We start from the raw sequence: 23,772 nt of genomic DNA on the forward strand, positions 1-23,772 counted from the left end.
ACTGAGTCAAACCACTGGTCAACATCACTCAGTGTTGTCCACACAGTAGCTTGGCAGTAGCTCTCCAAGGCTTTTTGGACAAGGTCTTTCTCAGCCCAACTTGGAGGTGCTAGGGTTTGGACTGAGGACCTTCAGCATGGAAAAGACATTCTGTCACTAAATTCCAGCCCCTCCCTAATGAGATGCACTGCAGTACTCCCCCCCCCAAGGAGTTCTTCCTTTTTTCTTGCCATTGGGGACAGGAAACATTGGGGAACAGGATGTGTTTTCTGCAGAGTAATGTTGATCTCACTAGGGGTGTGCACAAACCAAAACTGGCCCTTCAGTTTGGATTTGGATTGAATTCGAACGGAACCTCTTGTCACCGAGCCAGTTCGGTCGAACTGACCAGCCGATCTGGTCCATTTGACAGAACCGATTCAGCAGTTCGAGCAGCTATACTTTTAAAGGGGAATCTGGTGAGGATTCCCCTTTACAAGTAAAAGGGTGCTAGAATCCACTAAAGGGTGGCCGGGGTGGGGGGCAGTGAGATAAGTAGTTTAAAGTTCTTACTTGTCTGGCGTGGCTGCTGGCAGTGCCGTTCCCCCTCCTCAGCACCACCCAAGCATGCAGTGATTCCTCTTTAGTAAGCCACCTGTGTGGCGATGGCACAATTCCGGCCTCTGTGCATCCACGGTGGCAGGAACTGCACTGGAACCATGGGAGTGGCTTGCAAAAGAGGGATTGCTGCATGCTTGGGCTGTACGGGGGTGGGAGGAGTTAGCACTGGCAGCCAGGCCAGGCTGGTAAGAACTTTACAGTATTACTCTCACCACCATTCCTGCCCAGCTTTCGATGCCAAAGCAGTCCACTCAAATCAGGCTTGCTTTGCTTAAATTGTGTACTGGGGTGCCCCAAGTTCAGTTTGCAATCAAACTCTGAACCAGCCCGGTTCTATATACTTCAGTTATTCCACTGATGCCGGGTTGAATGATATGAGACATTTGTGGTGCTCTAGGACCAATACACCAATAGAACAGTTTTCTGGTCTGCAGTAGGCAGCATCCAGCAGTTTGAACTTAGCATCGTTACTGAAGTGTAAGTTCACTTTTTATCACCTAATAATGCTAGTGGTTGCAATCTGGAATCCAGTGTTGAGCCATGAACTTCATGGATATCAATGGGAATTGGTGTGGGGGGGGGGTACAAACTGCATGCTTTTTTTTAGAGGAAGGCTCAAAGATTGGTTGCAATGGAAGATTCTAATAGAATGTTTTAATTTGGGAGTCCAAGTTAAATGGAGGAGAAAGAGATCAGGGAATTTAATTAAATATATACTTCTTATTTCCGCTTTTTAGTTTTCAGCATGGTGGGCCCGTTTATTATTGCAGCAGCTGCTGCTGACTTCTGCATGACATAGTAGGAAATGCTTTACAAAACTTTCTTACCTGTAGATGGCTCTAGTTTACTATAAAATGCAGAACAAGATCCACAAAGGCACTAACAAGATTCTGCTACCCTTAGCTAATATATCATTTCATAATACAGTCTTCTAGACTGCTGACCATCAGAGCCCCACACTGAATACAACCTTTATTGGTTTCAATACATATTTGTATGAGTTTGTAAAAGATCTAGCACTGGAGCAAACACAATGGAGCAAAAGTTTGTATTTGTGAAAATTACAGATAATGACTGGCACAATGAGCAAAACTACCCAAAGTAAGGCCATTGAAACTTAAAGGACCACCTCCTCAGCACCACCCAAGCATGCAATGATTCCTCTTTAGCAAGCCACCTGTGTGGCGATGGCACAGTTCCGGCCTCTGTGCATCCACGGTGGCAGGAACTGCACTGGAACCATGCGAGTGGCTCGCAAAAGAGGGATTGCTGCATGCTGGGCTGTACGGGGGTGGGAGGAGTTAGCACTGGCAGGCAGGCCAGGCTGGTAAGAACTTTACACTATTATCACCACCATCCCTGCCCAGCTTTCAATGGCAAAGCAGTCCACTCAAATCAGGCTTGCTTTGCTTAAATTGCATACTGGGGTGCCCCCAGTTCAGTTGGCAATGCCAACTGGTCCTTTTGATTTTGATGGGACTACTTTGAGTAATTATCCCCAATGGGATTTTTTACACATGCATGTACTCATTAATCAATACAGAGGAGAGCTGGTCTTGTGGCAGCAAGCATGACTTGTTCCCATAGCGAAGCAGGGTCTACCCTGGTTGCATATGAATGGGAGACTTTATGTGTGAGCACGGCAAGATATTCCCCTCAGGGGATGGAGCGGCTCTGGGAAGAGCAGAAGGTTCCAAGTTCCCTCCTTGGCTTCTCCAAGATAGGGCTGAGAGAGATTCCTATCTGCAACATTGGAGAAATCGCTGCCAGTCTGTGAAGACAATACTGAGCTAGATAGACCAATGGTCTGACTCAGTATATGGCAGCTTCCTATGTTCTTATGTTCCTATGTACTTGAGTTCCTACCACTTGATTTTTCAGAATTTGATTATAGGCAGCGCTAACCATCATTGCTGTTTTTTTATTTGCATTTATTCATTTCTCAAGTATTTAATAACTACTAGGTACTGTACAATATTAAAATAGAAGACACCCCCTGCCCACAATCTAAATAAGTTGACACAGGAAATCCAGGGCACAGGGAGAGACTGCTGAAACTGACTCTGCTGAAGAATACTTCAGCGGAGTATTCCGCTGGATGGAATAAACAGGATGTGTTTAAGATGCTGAAAATTCTGTCTGTCATGTTAGATCTGTGACGATTCATTCACACATGCAGATCATCAAGATATAAACATCCATGTGTGAAGCAGGCCTTAGGGATATTTATTGCCAGCTGTGTTTCCAAGTATGTGAAAGCCCTTTACGTTTCTGTGCTGAGGTTATGCATTGAGCGACAAATCCCAGGCCTGCTGCATACACTCACATTCCAAACTGTCTGACTCTGTGATGATGCTTGCTGCACCAGGTGCAGTGAAGGAACTATTGCGCCCTGTCATAATAATGCATATAATTGTGTTGCTGTAATGTGAAGACTGGATGGGATGATATGCCAGCCCATTGCACGGAGAGGAGTGACTGTGCCCAGCCCCTTCCCAGCCACCTATGCCACCCCCAAGCCCACCCACGCATGCAGCAACAGGACAGCCAAACACCAGGCAGCCACCATGTGTGAGGGTTGCTGTGACATTTTCCAGCACAGAGTAGCAAGTTGGACTAGAAGCTCTCCAAAAATTCTGTTAACATTAAAATCTGATTCTAGGAAATGCCACCAATCCTGTGGCTTATTTGTCTGCCACATGGGATGGGACAGGGACACCCTGCTGGGTGAGCAGTGAGGAGCTGCACACACTCACTCTTCTCTATGCAATCACCCAGTGGGGCATCATCCAGTCTGATTCCATCTCCCTTAGGTCAATACTCTGAGGCACAACCGTTGAGTTTTTGAGTAGGGTGCCAAGATGTTTTCACATTTCCACAGCATAAACTGTTCACTGGCCCTGAGTTCACACATGCATGTTCATCACTCAGTGACACGTCAAGTGACGACTTGCAAAACATCTGTCACCAATCAAACACAGGCAGACCTTTCATAGCACCTGACATCACCTCCAGTGCAGACCTTTTCAATGCAAGCAGTTTGTAAAAGTTATCAAATGAGAAGTCACTGAGTGAGTGATAAGGTACTGAATGATGCCTATGTGTGAATCAATACTAAGTTTTTACCATAAGACCAGGAGTGTCATTTCAAAGTTCAACAGAAGGGGAAAGGTTTCAGTAAGGCAGACAAGAGTCACAGTAAAATTCAAAGGCCTGCTCTTGGATATAATTACATGAGAACAGCCCTGCTGGATCAGGCACATCTAGTCCAGCATCCTGTTTCACATAGTGGTCCACAAAATGCCTCCGGGGAACCCACAGGCAAGAGGTATGTACAACCCTCTCTCCTGCTGTTGCTCCCCTGCAACCGGTATTGAGAGGCATTGTGCCTCTGAGACTGGAGGTGGCCCATAGCCACCAGACTAGTAGCCATTGATAGACCCCTCCTCCATGAATTTGTCTAAGCCCCTTTTAAAGCCATCCAGGCTGCTGGCCATCACCACATCCCATGGCAAGGAATTCCATAGATTAATTATGTGCTGTGTGAAAAAGTACCTCCTCTTGGGTTCTAAATTTCCCAACCTTCAGTTTAATGGGATGACTCCTGGTTCTAGTGTTGTGAGAGAGGGATAAAGTTGATCTGGTTGACATAGTATACTTGAACATCCAAAAAGCTTTTGACAAAGTTCACCACCAAAAGCTCTTGAGTAAAGTTATCAGATGGGATAAAGGGACAGGTTCTTCTGTGGATCAGTAACTGGTTGAAGGAGAGGGAACAGAGTATAGGAATAAATTGACAGTTTTCACAATGGAGGAAAGCAGGAAGTGGAGTCCTCCAGGGATCGGTACTGGGACCAGTACTCTTTAACTTCTTCAGAAATGATCTAGAAGTTGGATGACCAGCAAAGTGGCCAAATTTGCCGATGACACTAAACTGTAGTGAAATCCACAAAAGTGTTGGAAGTTAAAGGGTGTTTGCGCTGTCTCTTGTCTCAGACAGTGGAGGACAGACTAGTAAGTCAGAGGGCTAGAGGGTCAAGACATTGGTCATCCCTTCTCCACTGCTCTGACACTATTCCTTTGAAATGTAGATTGCTACTCTTAGGGACTAACTTCCTTCCTCTCTCTCTCTTCCCTACCTGCCCTTCTACCTTGCAACATGGAAAGCCTCTCTCCCTGCACCATATGTGCAGAGAAGATGCAGAATCCATCTGCATCCAGCTAGATAGATAGATTAGAGATCCTAACTCCTCACTTTCCTATCTAGAATGGAGTTCCTTAATAAATGCCTTATATATTGATTGGAAACTATGAATTGGCTCCAAGTTACTTTACTCTCAGCATTCATGCATGCCTAACTAAATCCGCTGTGTTGTGCCTCTGTGCACTCTGCTATAATGAGAAAGGGATTCTCTCACCACAGAGAATTTCCAACAAAAAGATTGTGAGGAGTTCCATAAAGATCTCTCCAAACTGGGGGAGTGGGCAAAAAAATGGCAAATGCGGTTCAATGTAAGGAATTGTAAAGTGATGCATATTGGGGCAAAAAAACCCAACTTCACATATACGCTGATGGATTCTGAGCTGTCATTGACTGACCAGGAGAGAGATCTTGGGGTTGTGGTGGACAGCTCATTGAAAGTGTCGACAGTGCACGGCAGCTGTGAAAAAGGCAGTTCCATGCTGGGGATCATTAGGAAGGGGATTGAAAATAAAAATTCTAATATTATTATGCCCTTGTACAAATCTATGGTGCGGCCACATCTGGAGTACTGTGTACAGTTTTGGTCACTGTATCTTAAGAAGGATATTGTAGAACTGGAAAAGGTGCAGAAGAGGGCAACCAAGATGATCAGGGGCCTCGAGCACCTTCCTTATGAGGATAGGCTATAGCATCTGGGACTCTTTATCTTGGAAAAGAGGCAACTAAGGGGAGACATGATCAAGTTGTATAAAATTATGCATAGAGTGGAGAGAGTGGACAGAGAGAAATTTTTCTCTGTCAAAGAGTAGAAGTCAAAAAGCAGTGGTCAAACTCCAAAGCACCACATAACTACTGCCATGCATCCAATGGAGCGTTGGGGTTTGTATTTCTTGAATAGCACCACTCCATAGGCTTGTTCACTCATTCTTCAAACCACAGACTTTGGCTGACATCCAGATGAACACTTTCCTCTGAAACCCACTCTGCCTCTCAAATATATGTCCCTGAGGGTTGCCTGACCCTCAACGGCATATTTCAGGAGGCACCGTGGGCTTCAGAAAGAGGTTCAGAGTGATGAAAATTGCCCCTCTCCAATAGCACCAAGATAGCATTAGTCTGGATGTCAGCCACCATTCCCTAAGTACAGTGTCTATTGGAGAGTGCTAGAAAGCTCTGTTGCTGTGCCAACACACCCTTAAGTCACCATCCCACACTCCATGCGTTTAGCATTTTTCTGCAGAGACAGACTTTGTACTTTAGAAAAGCTCCTTCCTATGATTCAGAACACAGGCTCACATGATACACATGCTAATAGGGATGAGGCCATAGCTCAGTGGAAGAACTTCTGCACTTTGCTTGCAGAAGTTCCCATGTTCAATCCCTAGCATCTCCAGGTAGGGTTGGGAAAGACTTCTGCCTGAAACCTTGGAGAAGCCGCTGCCGGTCAGTGTAGACCAGGGATTCTCAGTTGGGTCCCCAGATATTATTGGACTTCAACTCCCACAATCCCCAACTAAAGGCCCCTGAGGCTGGGGATTATGGGAGCTGAAGTCCAATAACATCTGGGGACCCAACATTGAGAATCCCTGGTGTAGACAATACTGAGCTAGATGGATCAATGGAACCAAAAACCAAAAAGATCCCCCACAAAACTATCCAATGGGGAGGAAAAGAGTAACCACAATATGATAGAGAGTATCTATGTTAGAATATGTATTCTGTATGGATCAGTTGATGAATATAGATAGAATTGTTTTGCCAACAAAAAACAATGGAATCTATAGCAGAAATGAACACAAATAATAGAGTCCACAAACTATATATCAAAATAGAGCAATGCAGTCCATAAGGTGAAAATATGAGTGAAGAAGAAGTCCACACACTCTGGTGACCCGGTGACCTCTGTTCCAAGATACTTCTTTGTCAAGTGCCAGTGGACATAGGTCTTGTGAATTGACAATGGTCAGTGTACTCAAATGTCTTAATCTTAATTAACTGGTTATATTGTCAAAAGTGGTGGAAACATTCTTGTCTCAATCCCAAAGGTAAAGAGATATTTGAGCTGGGAAAACACTCAGTGTTATGCTACCTCTCCTGTTACTTCTAGAAAATTCTCTTATAAAAGTAGGTGCAAGGCTTTGAGATGCTCCACCGGTGCACGATTATAGCTGAGGGGAGTGCCACTGAACTTCCTGTGGTGGCAAGCAGCGGAGGAACAGATGTGGACTTGCTCTCCTCCCTGTTAAAGGTGCAGGGGATGTGATGTGATTTGCTACTTGAATCACATTTCATGCACATCCCTAGCCTGGGCTACCTTGTGTGGTATGTGAGCCAAAGGGCACCCCATGTTCTCCATCTAGTTTTCTGTAAGGACCTCTTAATGTCATAGAGGAAAGCATAGAAATGCAACAAACAAACAAACAGTGACAAGGAAGATCTCTTGCTGAGTCCAGAGTTGTCTCTGCAGGCAAATGCTTATCCCACCAAAGGGTGGTGGTGATTAAGGAAAGTATTGGCGTGGGGTGGCGGGGAGGCTTTGCTGTCACATTTCCATGGATGCTGCATGTGGATATAGTGTCCAAAGTTATAATGATGAGTGAACAGAACTCATGACACATCACAGTTGGCTCAAAAACCTCACATGGCATGCTCAAACCATCAGGCATGCCTAAAGAAGTTCTTTGGGGCCTGGTCTGTGTGATTTATTAGCGTGGTTACTTTCTACACCTCATAATAACCAAAGCTATATATACTTCTGAGGAATAATTATATTCTATCTAAAAGATGGGGGTGGGTCCTGCCTCCCATCCGCCTTAAATCGGAGCTCTATCCAGCTAAAAACAGGATACCGGTTGTCAAACACAATCCAATCCAAAATAGATAATGTTCAGATCAGTTCTTCAAGTGAACTCCACTTTTAAATCGCTAACAAAGAATCCATTGCACCATATTGGTTAAAGAGTAGCAAAGTGCAGCTTTCCATTATAAAGAAAGGCTGTTGTTTTTCTTCCTAGGCACTGAACTAGATGTAGTTGAGGACAAAATATGATTTAAAAAATCCCCAAACTCTACTACTAATTAACTTCTTCAAAAGAAATTGAAAGTGTTCCTTTATCAGAAAAACAGGGGGAAACAACCCCAATGATTTGTATCCCATGAGGATACCAAGCAATCGATTTTTCTGCACAAGATTATGCAGCCTTCCTATATAGGCTTAAGGCTTTAATTTGCTTACACCATAGATAGACTGGTTGAGCTCTATACATCAGACGATCAATGAAAAACAGTTTACTTCAAACTTGGTTCCATTTTAAAAGAATTCCATTAACCAGTAATAAAGGCCTTCGATTAATATGATTACTACAGGGTTTTGAGCAAAGAGGGAAAGATACAGTATTTTAGCCTCTGTGTGGATGTTGCAGAATTTCTTTTAAAAGATGAAATGGAAAACAAGGGGGGAAATAGCATGGGGGTGAGGGGTGGTGGTCATGATTGTTTTTTCTTCATCTGTTTTAAGAACATCTAACCACTTGCATTCTAGCTGAATGTTTCCAACCGGGTGGGGGGGGACCACTTGCACCATTATATAACTAGGACCAGGGGTATACACAGACTGATTTTGTAGTTTAGTTCAAATTTGGATCAAATTCAGACCTGTTTGGTAGAACTGACCAGCCAGTCCAGTCTATTCGATTGAACTGGCTCGAACCGGTTGAGCGGTTTGAGGGGCTGTGCTTGTAAAGAGGAATTTTGGATTGAAGATGCTTCTGAAGAGTGGCCAGCAGGGGGGCGGGGCGGTGTCAGAGTACCTTTAAAAGTAGATGTAAGGTGCTTGCTGGTCCTTGAAATCCCAGCGCTCCCCCCAGTAGCCCGCCTGGGCGGTGGTGGCACGGTTCCGGAACTAACCTGGCCTCCACAGATGCGTGGAGGTCATGGCCTCTGCACATCCATGGAGGCCAGGTCAATTCTGGAACTAGGCTGCCATGTGGGGAGGCTGCTGTGGGGAGTGCCGGGGTTTCGAGGACTGGTAAGCACTTTACATCTACTTTTTAAGGGTACCCTCTTCCTACCCCTACCCCCTGCTCGGCCGCTCTTTAGAAGCATTTCCAAGCATTTCCAAGCTAGGATTCCCTTTTAGAAGTATAGTCCATCGAACTCCGGCAAACTGGTCTACCTTGGACCGGACTCAGTTTGGTTCTTTCACAGATGGGTCCCATCTCTCCTGGAGGCCGGTCCAGTTTGTGATCAAAACGTTGAACCGACCTGGTTCGTGGCAGACCAGTTTGCTGTCGAACGGTTCGTGCACACCCTGAAGTAGGATGCTTATTAAAGTCTAACAGCTTTGTTTTGGTCAGGCATTGGGGCTATTCTTACGATCACAAAAATCGGGCTAGAAAATCCTAGCCCGATTTTTGTGATCATCAGAACCACCGGGCTCGCAGCCGAGCCCGGTGGTTCTGGAGCAGCTAACCTGCTCCTGTAGCCTATCCCTTAGCCCAGGTTTGCGGAGCAGCCTCCCGGCTTGGGGGTCTCCCAAGTATGCCCTGCGTGCTCGCGCAGGGCATACTGGGGCTTCCGGGGGCCACACGGCCCCCGAGCTCCCCAGCCCCTGCTGGCTCCGTCTCGGGGCCGCCCATCGTGTGGGCGGCCAATCTGGCTGCCCAGGGCTCCCTCCCCGCTCACTTCCCAAAACTGGGACTCACAGATCGTGAGACCCGGTCCATTGTGTACAAAGGGAGTGTGTTGCTCTTATTTTATTGTAGTGATATTACTAACTTACTACCCATATTTACCCGAACACAAGATGACTCAATTTAAGACAACTCCCTTTAAAAACAGAGGTTAAATACAGGTTATACCTATATTTACCAAAAGGAAGGAGACTCTGAATTTAAGATGACCCCCTAAATTCTAACATCAAGGAACTTGGAGGGAGAGAAAACTAGTCTTAGATTCAGGTAAATACAGTAGTGTTTGCTTCCTGAGTCAGTTCATGTGCTTCTTATGGGGGCCTGTGAAAGGTCTGGGAGCATCTGAAAAGGTGGCACCATTTCAGGTGTGAATCTCACTTCTGCCACAAACTCATTGGGCAAGTTCTACAATGCCAACCCTTGATGCTGGTCCTGAGCCACCTAATGAGTTTGTGGCAGAGATGAGATTCAAGCTGAGCATCTCCTGATTTGTAGCTCTGTCTCTTTGTCACTATCCAGCATCATAGTGTACCAAACTGTATTAAACAAAGTTACTAATCCAAGGTCACAAATGTTACATTTGGCGCCGAGACTAGATAGTCATCCTGGAAAAGATCTCCTGAGATTCATTCTAGCACCACAAACACTCTGCATCTAATTTTGCTAGTGCCCCAAGAATGTTTTTCCCCTAAGGGGAGGGGACATATTTGAACTGTGAAGGACGCTGTTTGCTTGCATGGGCTCCGAATGCAGCCAGCAATTCTATGATTCCCATATGAATGCTCCCACTTTGAAGTTTTTAACTATTCATTCCTTTTAATCTTTTCAAGTGCCATTCTCCACTGTGCCCACTCTGGGTTGCTAAAATATTGATTCTCTATTGCTGCAGCTATGGAGCCATAGGACGATATATGTCTCTTAGGGCTCAGACTTGCAACCAGAAACTGTAAAGTTGTTATTCCAGATACAGACATGGAAGAATGTTGCATAAATTGTCATTTAGGGTGATTTGAAACTTGTGGTTTGCTCAAACTTGCCATAAGGGGGTTGGGCCCCCATTCCAGCACCCCTACTTCTGAAATTAAGTGTGTGTAGGGTGTGTGTGTGGGTGTGTGTGGGGGTGTGTCCCTCCTGGAATCCAGCAACTCTGTTCTCTTAGCCCTTTCTTTTGAAATTTGGTATGACATGAAGGGATTGTCCTACTGTGTGAAAACAACTTCATTTAGGTTTAAATGCGGGTAGCCAAAGAACCAGTTTAATTGTCCTTTATGCCAGGGACCAATTGCTTTCTGGAATCACAAACCAGCCCCAACTGCTCCTGCACTGAATCTGTTCTGGGCTGATGTAAATAGTGTTTTTGACTAGAATAGGTCACACTGGCCCCACCTCTATGCAAATCCTGGCATATTGTATTTTATGATGTTATTTCATGTTCTACCACTTTCTCAAATGGAACATAGGAACATAGGAAGCTGCCATATACTGAGTCAGACCATTGGTCTATCTAGCTCAGTATTGTCTACACAGACTGGCAGCGGCTTCTCCAAGGTTGCAGGCAGGGGTCTCCCTCAGCCCCTGTCTTGGAGATGCTAGGGAGGGAACTTGGAACCTTCTGCATGCAGGCATGTAGAGGCTCTTCCCAGAGCAGCCTCATCCCCTAAAGGGAGTATCTTACAGTGCTCACATGTAGTATCCCATTCAAATGCAACCAGGGCAGACCCTGCTTAGCTAAGGGGACAAGTCATGCTTGCTACCACAAGTAATGGGGGAGCCTTTTACAGAGTGTGCCCAGTAACTAGTAACTATCAGCTATCCAAGGCCATTGGGTGACCACTTTCAAACTATATGGCTAGCTTGAGACCAGGTCATTTTGCATATCCCAAGAGGATGTTTAAGGCATCGTTATTTCACTAGCTGAAGGCCTGCCAAAAATGATGGGGCATATTTGTTGGTTTTATGTGTCACCTTTCCCCCTCTCTGTGTATGTTAGTTAATGCCCATGTCCTCCAGGCCGTCCTCCCCACTTCCTTTCTCTTTGTTTCTTTGTGCCTGAAGCAGTCCTCTCCTCCTCTAGCCCTCATTCATTCCCTCTTCCCTTCTTCAAGTACTTTCCTGGCTGCTCCTACACAAACTTTCATTGAGGCGCTTGACATGACATATGCGAAGCGCCTGACGGGATTCTGTGGGGAGAGTGGGCTTAGCCCGCTCTCCCCGCCGACATGTGGACACTCAACGCTGGGCAGCCAGATCGGCCACCCACACGACTGCCGGCTCTGTCATGGAGCCGACGGGGACTCTGGGGATCATCCTGGAAGTTCCAGGATGTCCTGCGTGAGCGCGTGGGGCATCCTGGAGAGACCCTGCTTGCAGCCTCCCGGCCGGGGGTCTACTCATGGGTCGCCGCGAGCCATGGCGACACACGAGTCATGAAATGAGGTTAATGGAGCGCTCGCTCCGTTAACCTCATTTAAGGGGAGGGTGTTTTAGGCGGGCTAGCTGGCTTGAGAGGACTGGGCTCACCCACGAGCCCGTTGGTTCCCACGCTCCATAGGAAGTGGGCTAAGCTCCCTAAGTCTGCTTTCCGTCGATCATGGGAATAGCCTCACTGTGTGAACATTCCAAGCCATTCCTTCAGCGAAACAATGGCACTTAATTTAAGGGTCATTCCCCACTGCTCCCCTCCTGGTACCCTTTCCTTTTCTCCACCCCCCTGTTTCTTCCAGTGTTTCCTTACGATTCCATCTTCCAGTCTTTTTTCTTTCTGTCTGCCCTTCCCTTTCCAGCACTTTGTCCTTCCCTGTATTCCTTTGGCTTAACTTCCACTCTCAGTACCCCACTTTTCCATCTCCCCTCCTCCCCTTCCCCCCACACTGCAGGTCAGCCCTCTTCCCCTCTTCAGGTGCTTTCTCTGCTGTCCAAACACAGAACATTCACCATGTGAACTTTTTAGGAGCTCTCACTTCTTTAAAAACAATGGTACTGACTAGAAAGGGGATGGAAGGGAATTAATTTCTGAGGTGGCGGTTTTCTGTGTGTGTACATCGGGTCTGAATTGACTAAACCCTTAAATGTCACAGGAGATGGGGGGAGGGGAAGTAGGGGTTTTGGAGTGTGAGCAACCACCCTATGGCAGGCACATCCTATTGTGCCTGTATGGCATGCTCCTGGGGATTCCAAGAATCCTGTGTTATATTGTGTCTAAGAACATAAAAGCCTTCCTCCCATAACAGCTAGCTTGTTATTTGAATGTGTGGTCAGCCTTAGTACTTTAAAAAAGAAATCTTGTGAGAGTTGTGTATGGCTTTGCCCATGTGTGCTATAGCCACCTAATGGCGCAGTGGAGAAATTACTTGACGAGCAAGCCAGAGGTTGCTGGTCCAAATCCCCGCTGGTATGTTTCCCAGACTATGGGAAACATCTATATCAGGCAGCAGCGATATAGGAAGATGCTGAAAGACATCATCTCATACTGCGTGGAAGATGGCAATGGTAAACCCCTCCTGTATTCTACCAATGACAATCACAGGGCTCTGTGGTCGCCAGGAGTCGACATCGACTCGACGGCACACTTTACCTTTATGCCTATGAGTGACTATGCCATTTGCTGTGCAAAATTGGCCCGGGGGGGGGGGGTTGGGAAGGTGGGAATAAAATGTTGAAAAGAGATTTCTGTTAGAAAATATATGAAAGGTTAGGGTTTAATGATAGTGGCCCAGGGAAAGTTGGATGATGAACACAGTAAAGCTTTAGGCACCAAAGCACAGGAGCCTACACTTGTTAAAATTAAATCCTACTCACAATTTTCTAATAGGAAAATTTCAGATCCAGGAACTCACTTGGCTGGATTGTAGGCTATTGGGTCTTCTCTAGAGCCGTGATGTAGCTGCACTGTGTTGGCTTAAGCCGACTTCAGACGTCACTTCAATGGTATGTCAGTGGAAGTCAAATCACATGGGGATCTATCTATACTCTTCCCTGACCCTACTGTGGGGCCCAGTGTGAGAAAGTGGTAGCCCTGCTCTTAAACTGCTTTAGGATCATCCCAATGTTCGACAAATCCCAGGCACCAGGGAGCCATGGTGCCTAGAATTATAACTGTAGCTCCTAAGCTAGGATATTCAGAGACAGAGTTACATAATGTGCTATAATGCGCTCTACATGGGGCTGCCTTTGTACATAGTCCGGAAACTTCAGTTGGTTCAGAATGCGGCAGCCATGTTGGTCTCTGGGTCATCTTGGAGAAACCACATTACTCCTTTGTTGATGGAGTTACACTGGCTGCCAATAGTTTTCTGGGCAAAATACAAAGTGCTAGTTATAACTTATAAAGCCCTAAACGGCTTAGGCCCTGGATATTTAAGAGCGTCTTCTTCGCTATGAGCCCCACCGCCCATTCAGGTCACTTGAGGAGGTCCGTCTCCAGTTGGCGCCAACTCGTTTGGTGGCTACACAGAGACGGGCCTTCTCGGCTGCTGCCCCAAAATTGTGAAATGTGCTCCCTGCTGAGATACGTTCCTCTCCATCTCTGGCAATTTTCAAAAAACACCTGAAAACACATCTCTTCAACCAGGCTTTCTCAGTTTTTAAAAACTTGTTTTTAAATTCTTCTGATTATTTAATTGTTGTTTTATGATGTTTTTAATTGTTAATTATTGTTTTTATGCTTTATAATTTTTCTTTTAATTATTAACTGATTTTATGGTGTTTTAACGTAAACCGCCCTGAGCCTTTTGGAAGGGCAGTATAAAAGTTTTAATAATAGAATAATAGATAGATATACAATCTTTATTTGTCCCAGGCAGCCACATTTCTGATCTGTTACTTGTAAGGGGAATAAAGTGAAGCCCATTTACTACCCTCTTCCTCAAAATGTCCATCACTAAGTCTAGAAATTCTGCCAAGTGTCCATTGTCTGGCTCCTAAATTTTTGGGCTGACTCCTAGATCCAGAGAGAATTGGTCAAGGCCTGGATTATGGTGTAGATACGTCAATTTATTAGCACACCACATTGCTCTTGCATTAGCTGAAGTGTGACAGAGCAGTATATAGAAGCTGTCAAAAAGCCAAACTCTTCATATATCTCCCCCTCTTATTTTTAAAAGCCCCTCCCCCCAAGTTGTTGCACCCCTGTTAGCCACCATTTTTCTCCCAACCAGCATCTCAGACAGCCAGATTGTGGGGGGGGGGGGCATTAGCAACTCTGTCTCCTTTCCTCTTTTGCCCTGGCGCTCTCCTCCCGCAGCTCCGCACCTCTCCGTCGGCTGGTTGCTTCTAAAAGGATTAATTAGGAAGATGTGAGCAGGGGTTGGAACGTCAAAAAACAATCGTCACTTTCCTATCTGACCCCTATCACCAGCTGCAGAATTAACAAATTGAATGTCGTCAGCAAACAGGAGTTGCAGATGATATGAAGTTCATTACTAGCAGTGCAGGGCTTGTTGTTCAAAGCCCATTTTAAACAACTCTTGCTGATTAAATTCCTTGCAGGGACCCCTGCCAGACACTGTTAGGAAATACGGACATCTAACAAGTCTCTTTCTCTCTCTCTTTTTAACATGTGCCAATTATTTGTCTCCTATCTGCAGGTGCTGGCAAGGATCAGCGCTTTGGCCCCACTGTCTACAGTCTTATCCATTTGGCGCCTGCTGTAGCACTCTCACATTACCAGCAGTGGGTTCTGGTTTTGACTGTGAAAAGCTGTGAGTATAATTCTCTTCCCCCCACACTTCTCTCCCCGCCTTTCCTTTCACCTTCTCGTTCCCACAGCTCTCTTAAAAGTGCCTCCAAGTGACAAGAAGAGACCCTTGGTAATCCTGTCAAAGATGTTACAAAGATGACACATGGGGGTGGGGAAGGGGTGGGTGGGAAAAGATTGTTTTCACTGTGCAGAGACTCAGGTATATTTCGTTGTCCGAACTTCAGTTTTGTCTGGCTCTAAATGTTTAGCTGGATGGAAATGGCTGCGTGAGTAATGATGCTCTAAGCCGGCATTCAGTTTGTTCTTTAAAAAAGGCATGGCAATCTTAAATTCTTATTTGTCAGTCTTGTATCCTCCTAATATCAAGTGGGCAGACTGGCTGTGGGCTCATCATGCGAAAATGATACCCTGGTTGCTGCTACACTATTAAGTCTGGAATGGCCATCCTTCTTATGAAGGATCTTTCATAAGGTCTTCCCAGAAGGCAAAATACTATAGGATGTTTAAAACCTTTTGTGCAAGTTCCAAGCATGATCTTCCTCCCTGTCCACATGTTGCAGCAAGCAACATGATTCCTAACATGATCTTACCTTCTGTGCATACACGAAGCAGGGACCTCACTTTCATAGTATCACCATCTAGTCCACAGGATGCTGGACTAGATGGGCCTTGGACCCGATCCAGCAGGGCTGTTCTTATGTTCTTATGTTCACCTGCCAGCCAGCTCTTGCATTTCTAGAAGAACCCACCTTTCCCCCTAGTCATCATAAACATGGAACTGAAAAAGAGTGGGTTTTCTTTGGAATGCAAGATTCTTCTTGGAATGCAAGACCCATCTTTTTAGCCCAACTTATGATGATATCTGGTTGTAATTTTAATTTTAATATGGTCTATCTGTCTATCAATCATATTTTTATACTGCCTGATATGTACATCTCTAGGTGGTGTACAAAATTTAAAACATAATGAGCTGCTGAGCGGTTTGAGGTGCTGAGCGGGGAGAGCGGGCTAAGCCCACTCTCCCTGCACACGAGCATGGCTGGAGCCCTGGGCGGCCGGATCCGCTGCCCACATGATTGCCAGCTCCGTGACGGAGCCAGCAGGGGCTGGGGGGAGCCGGTGGGGGCCGTTTGGCCCCCGCAAGCTCCAGCATACCCTGCGCAAGCGTGCAGGGCATGTTGGCGAGACCCCCGGAGCCGGGAGGCGGCTTTTCACCTCCCCTCCCCTCCAGGGGGTCTCCTCATGAGTAGGTGCGGCGCAAAACCGTGCTGCAGCTACTCATGATCTTCAAAACAAGGCTCCGCAAACCTGGTTTTAGGGCAGGGGTTCTTGAGCGGGTTACCCACTCTAGAACTACCGGGCTCGCAGCCGAGCCTGGCGGTTCTCACGGTCGCAGAAAATCAGGCTAGCGGAGGTTAGCCCGATTTTCTGCGATCGTGAGAATAGCCCCATTATAAAATAGTAAAAACAGTTAAAATTTCACAAACAACAATAAAAGCAGTCTGATAAAATAAAAATAAATCTTGCCTTGAGATTGTTTTAATGAAAAGCGGTATAGAAATCTAACAAAAAAATAAAAAAACCAAACAAATAAAATCAAATTAACCAGTTTCAAATTAATTTTAGTTAAAAGCCTGTTAAAAACAGGTGTTTTGAGAGTCCTCCTAAAAGCAAACATAGAAGGGGATGCTCTGGAACATATTCCAAAGCTCCACAGAGACGGCCCAGTCCTGAGCTGCCACCAAATAAGCCAGTGGCAACCATAACCGGACCTCTCCAGATGATCTTAGTAGGTGTCAGGGTTCATGACAAAGAAGGCGCTCTCTTAAATACCCTGGGCCCAAGCATTAAGGTCTTTATAGGTATTAACCAGCACTTTGTATTTCACCCAGAAACATATTGGCAGCCAGTGCAGTTCTTTTAAAATCAATGTTATATGGTCCCTTTGGGATGTCCCAGAGACCAGTCTGGCTGCCACATTTTGTACAAATTGTACTTTCCAGACTACATACAAAGGCAGCCCCACATAGAATGTATTACAGTAGTCAAGCCTGGAGTTTACACTACTGTTAAATGCATTACTGTTTTAAGGTCATTTGCCTCTAGAAATGGACATAGCTGACATATCAGTCAAAGCTGATAAAAAGCGCTCCTGGCCACTGCCTCAACCTGAGAAACCAGAGAGGGTTTTGGATCCAGGAGCACTCCCAAGTTACGTACCTGATCCTTCAGGGGGAGTGTAACCCCATCCAGAACAGGCATATCTAAACTATCTCTCAGGTCCTGATCACCCACAGTCAGTACTTCAGTCTTATTTGGATTCAACTTCAGTTTGTTGTTCCTCATACAGCCCATTACCGCCTCCAGGCAGGCATTTTGGGAAGTTATGCCATTTCCTGATGAGGTCGACATGGAGAAATAGATCTGGGTGTCATCAGCATATTAATAACACCTTGCACTAAACCTGATCACAACAAAAGAACATATTGCATGATGTGACCAGCATCATGCGTTTGTCCAAAACCCATTTGGGATAGGCCCATAGCCATCATGGCCGCTTATAACTCCTGAGCCACTCCTGACAACCCAGTTAATTCAAAATTAACATTGAATTCCCCCACCACCAACAACCTGGACCACTCCAATGCCAAATCTGTAACCAGGGCTATCAGCTCAGTTAAGGACTCCGTTGGGCAGCAGGGTGATAGGTACACCAACAGAAGTCCCAGTCTATCCTTGGTCCCTAGACTTAGGTACACTGCACACATTCAATATAGGCCAACACCCTGACAGGGATCCTGGTAAGGGAGATAGTATTCTTAAAGTCCATAGCCACCCTACCTCCCCGCCCACATCCTCTCACCTGCTCCACCATGGAGTTTAATTTTTTCTTTAAAAGTTTTATTACATGGGTTATTATTATTTTTTACTGTAAACCGCCCTGAGCCACTTTAGGAAGGGCTATTTATAAACTGAATGAATCCAGCAAGTGGAACTGTGAAAATCACATAAGGCCTCTGCTTGGGGTGTGTATATAAGATAAGATTGCACTAGGAAGTAATGTGGAAGCTTGCTGCAGTGTGCATACGAGAGTAAGATCATGCTTGGAACTAGGGTAGAACTTGCGTGGAAGCTTTTAACATCCCACAGTGTATTGACATATGGAATGCTTCATATGGCATCATTGCCAAGTCACTGCATTTCTGTTGTCCTCCCTTTTTCTATGTTATTCTCTCACTTTTTTCCAGACATGACTTGTGGAGGTTTTTTTCCAAGGCTCTACTACGCAGTTAAAAAATACTACTACTGTTACTACTGATGATGACGATGACAGGAAACCTCAAATTACACACACACACACACACACACACACACACACACACACACACACACACACAAAATTGCTAAGTTAGGGGATAATTAATTCAATTAATTAATTATTCATTCACTGTGCTGAACTAAACAGGAAGTATTGGAGACAGAGTCCCCAAGGAGTAAGTTTGTAATTAAAGTTGGAGGGGACCTTTGCTGAACAGGACTTTCTTCAGAGTAGACATTACAGAAGGAGCTGAAGTGGACATTCCAAATAATATAGCACTACATTAAGTGCCACTTGGCACTTAATAATTAAATTATGAAGTTTGGGGAGGGTTTGTTGCGGTCATCCCTTGTGAGACCTTTCCCCTTTCCAGGTGCCCGGTTTGGCAATCTCAGAATTTCAAGTGTTTGTCCTTGAGGGAGGGTGGGGATTCTGTTGGTGTACTGATCACCCTGCTGCACTTCAGTCTTCCTACCTGAGCTATCAAGGGTGGTCTCGGAGGTGGCTTCAGGTTCACGCAAGCTTATTGTCTTGGGGGACTTCAAAATCAACGCTGAGCTACCCCCATCTTAAACACACTTTGGAGGACTGGCTCAGGATTTCATGGTCTCTATGGGCCTATCTCAGTTGATATTGGCCCTACCCACGTGGCAGGACATACTCTGAATCTGGTTTTTGCTGACCAGGGAATACATGATCTGGAGGTGGGAGAGTTTGAGATACCTTCCTTGTCATGTTGACAGATCATCATCTGGTAGGGTTTAGTTTGATTGCTCTGCCTAGCCTCTGTAGGGGTGGTGGACAAATTAGAATGGTCTGCCCCCAGAGGCTTATGTATCCGCTTCAGGAGTTTCCAGTGTCCAGAGCTGCTGAGGCCCTGGTTAATTTCTGGAATGTGGAGACAGTTCAGGCTATTGACACAGTCATTCCTAAACACCCTCTCCAGCTTGGTGGAGGCAGTTCTGCTCCTTCATTTTCTGAGGAGCTTAAGGCAATGAAACAACCCTGACAATGGCTGGAACAGCATTGAAGGAAGTGTCAGACCGAACACGGGCTAGAGCCCATTTTAGGGACTACTCTGTGGTAGTCGGGGCAGCGAAGAAAGATTTTTTTCTCCGTCGCCATTGCATCTGCTCAGTGCAGACCAGCAGAACTGGTCTGTGTAGCAAAGGCATTGTTCCACACATTCCCCCAAGTTATGGGGGAGGAACTATCTACAGCCCATTGTGATCAGTTTGCATGTCACTTTGCAGATAATGTTGATTACATCCATGCTGATTTGGACTCAAAGGTTCTGGAACCTTCTGGAAAGGTTCTTGGCAGTTCCAGAAGACATGCTTTGGGTACCATCTGGTCCTACTGTGTTGGATTCTTTTCAGTTAGTGCAGCCTGAGGATGTGGACAAGATCCTGGGCAGTGTGTGGGCAACATAGTGTTCTCTTGACCCTTGTTTGGTGGCTGTAATCAATGCTTCATAAGGGAGGGCAAGATACCACCATGCTTCAAGGAGGCAATAGTAAACACATTATGAAAAAAAACCAAAACCCTCCCTTAATCCCTCCAACCTTGACAACTATAGACCTGTTTTCTAACCTTTTGGGGGCAAGGTAATAGAGTGTGTGGTGGCATTCCACCTTCAGAGGGTCTTGGATGAAATGGATTATCTAGACCCCTTTCAATCTTACTACTGTCCTGAATATGGGACTGAAACTACCTTGGTCACTCTAGTGGATGACCTACGCCAGGAGCTTGATAGGGGATGTGCTTTCCTGTTGGTTCTGTTGGACCTGTCAGTGGCATTCAATACCATTGACTATGGTATCCTTCTGGACCACCTCTCAAGTATAGGGATTGGAGTTACTGCTTTGGAATGGCTTCAGTCCTTTCTTGGGTGGGAGGGTCCAGAAGGTGGTGCTGGGGGGTACTTGACCATTGGCCTGTGGGGTCCTGCAGGGTTTAGTTTTATCCCCCATGCTATTTAACGTCTATATGAAATCGCTCCGAAAGGTAATATGAAGACTTGGACTGGGTTGTCAGCAATATGCGGATTACACTCAGCTCTATCTCTTCTTATCGCCTGGTCCTGGGGAAGCAGTGGATATCCTGAATCAGGGGCTGGAGGCAGTGATGGGTTGGATGTGTGCTAATAGACTAAGATTGAATTTGGGCAAGATAGAGGTGCTGTTGGAGAGCCAGTTGGGATGAGGGGATTCGACCAGTTCTGGATGGGTTTGCACTCCCCTTGAAAGACCAGGTGAGCAACATGGGGGTATTACTGGACCTGGCTCTGCTTTTGGAAGATCAGGTGGAAGCAGTGGCCTTTGTACAGCTTCAGCTAGTGTGCCAGCTGCATCCCTTTCTTGAGAAGGCAGATCTGGCCACAGTTACCCATGCCTTAGTCATATCACAGCTGGATTATTGTAACATGCCGTATTTGGGGCTGCCCTTGAAGAACATTCAGAAACTGCAGCTATTGCAAAATGCAACAGCTAGGATTTTATCTGGAGCTGCCCACTGGGATCATATTACACCCTTTTTAAAGAGCTACATTGGCTGCCAATTTGTTTCCGGGTCCAATTCAGTATACTGGTTTTGACCTTTAAAGCCCTTAAAGGTTTGGGCCCTGGATACCTGAGAGACTGCCTGCTCCCAAGGGCTTCTGCTAGCTTGACGAGGTCATTAGAGGGGCTTCTTCTCCAAGTGCTGACAATGAGAGAGGCTCGGCTGTCATGCATGCAGGACAGGGCCTTCTCAGTTATTGCCCCCAGAATTTGGAATGCTCTCCCGGTGGGCATCCACTCCTCAATCTCCATCACGGTTTGTAGAAAGCAAGTGAGATCTTGGCTTTTTACCCAGGCTTTTATGAGTGTTGTTTTTGGTGCTGGTGCTCTGTATTTTATGGTCCTATTGTGTATGCTTTTAAAACTTTTAATTAGATTTGCATTTTTATATTCCAATTTAATTTTATTGTGTAACTGGTTTATAGTCTTATACTGTTTTAAATGTTTTGTAAACCACCTTGAGGTTGTTTTAATAAAAGGCGGTATAAAAATTTAATGATGAATAAATAACCCAGCTGAATGAAGAAAAGAAAAGCCTCAGCAGTGGTAAAGGACCCTAGTGTGGAAGCAGCTTCTGAGACTGGATCTAGACATGAATGAAGATACCTGGCTGCTACTGAAAACAAAATCCTGGGTTTCCCCAACCTTTTTGTCCCCCTGCGCACTGTAATGTCTAGTATGCAACGTGCAGTTCTCCAGAACTACAACTCCCATCAGACCTACCTACAATTTATTACAGCTGGGGATTATGGGAGTTGTAGTTCAGCAACATCTGGAGAGCCACATGGTGCCTACCCCGATCTAGTATTATAAAGCATGTGATATGACATCATGGTGCTGCCTTACCCCCAGAAATGGCAGTCAGTGAAGTAGAGCAGAGATGGGGAAAACACACAGTGTAATGATGTCACATAATGTGTTTTGCAGTTCCAGATGTTACTGGGGCAAAGAGGAAGAGGAGACACAGAGCTGCTGTTTTCAGCGGCAGCCACAGGAATATCTTGTGTCTCCATTCAAATTCATGTTGACTCAGAAGAAAGTCCATTTGCTTTCAGTGCAACTTACTGTCAAGTAAGCATGCTTAGGAATGTAGATTTACTGTTGTATAGATTTCCCAAAAAGGGAAGACTGGATACAACCTAGAAAATAACGTACAGGAAGGTGCAGGACTGAAAAGTCTTTCTCTCATGGGTTTTTAGTTTCAAAAGCTCAAATTGACTTTTTGTTCTTTGACTTAATTTTCTTCTTTTGAGTAAACTGTATAATTTTAGAAACTGGAGATCTATTGAGAAAATTTAATCAATTAGTTGTGCTTTTCCGCTAGAGAAAATTGCTGCACAGTTCAGGTGCTTAATAAATTGCTGGCCTCAGTCATACATACCGTTGCTTCATTTGATATGGCGTAATTTGGTTGTTCAGTACTTGATATCACTCAGCTGAATTGTGAGTTGACCACAAGTCCTACCTGTGGTGATTTATCTGTGGTAGCCCATTGATCCTGGATGTAACGGTCAACGTGTGATGGATGTCCATGTGTGAATTGCTCTGTAGAAGCTCACCATATTGAACAGTGCTGGCCAAAAAGGACATGGGAGTGCTTTGGGAGCAGCATTCTGGAGCCATAGGTCTATGTGCTTCATCCTGAATGTGTGCTCTATTTAAGGACTGAACAATCCTATATAATAAAGGCCTAGCGTGTGCGCCCGTGTCTCTGGTGTCTGCGTCCGTGTCTCCCTTGGCCGTTCTGGGCATGCGTGGTGCGCGTGTGCAGAAGAGCCGAGGGAGACATGGCCGCCGGCGCCGGCTGCCGGCCGCCATGAAGCGGGGAGACTGGGCCCGCTGGCGGAGGTGGCCGCGGCGGGGCGACTGGGGTTGATGGCGGCGGCGGCGGCGAGAGGACTGGGCCCGGCCTGCTGGCGGCGGCGGGTCAGGCCCCACTGGCGGTGGTGGGTCGGGCCCCACTGGCGGCGGCGGCCACACTCTGCCCCGCCAGAGACGGAGGAGGCCGGTGACAAAGGGCCCGGCCCGGCCGCGGAGGCCGGTGGCGGGAGCCCGACCATTCGCCGCTGGACTCCTGAACGCTCCTGTTCAGTCCTGCCCGCCTATGGGTTGCATGATTAGCAGACCTGCTGGCGTCCGAGGAACACGCCTGCTTACCTGCCCGCAGAAGCGTCCCAGCTCCAGGCCGCGCATCTCTGCCGCTGGGGTAGGCAGAGGCGGCTGAGGAGGAAGGTGTTCCCGCAGACACTCTCCCCTCCGGAAACTGAAGACGAAGGGAGTGTTCCGTTGTGTACACGCGAGCGCCTCCTAGAGCCAGCCTAAGGACAGTACCGGCCAAATCAAGGGGGAGTTAGACGACTATCAAAGTGGTTGGTCATTACGCAGGCTCACGGGGCCATTTCACATGTGACATTTTAAAGAACTGCCGCAAGAGGGAGTGGGGCTGGGGGAGGGGAAAGGGCAAGAGGGGGAGGCGGAATGGCAAAAGGGAGTGGGGGAGGGGGAAGGGAAGGGCAAGAGGGAGTGGGGAGGGCAGGAGGGACTGGGGCAGGAGGCTGACAGGGAGGGGAGGGTGAGAGAGAGGGGGGAGAGAGACCACACTCTGTCTCGTTGCCCCCTTCCATATAAAGTAAACAATACTGGACATAATGTCAACACACCTGTGCATCTTCCCATCCACACTCCATGAGCCAATGATG

At 46.3% G+C, this 23,772-nt stretch overlaps 1 long non-coding RNA gene across 2 annotated transcripts in view; it reads left to right on the plus strand.

The window, feature by feature from the left end:
- LOC128332143 (uncharacterized) overlaps positions 1-23,772 on the plus strand; it is a 111,136-nt gene that overhangs the window by 15,577 nt on the left and 71,787 nt on the right. For both annotated transcript variants that reach the window (XR_008310572.1, XR_008310573.1), the window contains exon 2: positions 15,081-15,194. This is a non-coding gene — a long non-coding RNA (uncharacterized LOC128332143). The remainder of the gene's footprint in view (positions 1-15,080; positions 15,195-23,772) is intronic.

The sequence above is a fragment of the Hemicordylus capensis genome, chromosome 6 (genome assembly GCF_027244095.1).
Source record: "Hemicordylus capensis ecotype Gifberg chromosome 6, rHemCap1.1.pri, whole genome shotgun sequence".
Classification (NCBI taxonomy): Eukaryota; Metazoa; Chordata; class Lepidosauria; order Squamata; family Cordylidae; genus Hemicordylus; species Hemicordylus capensis.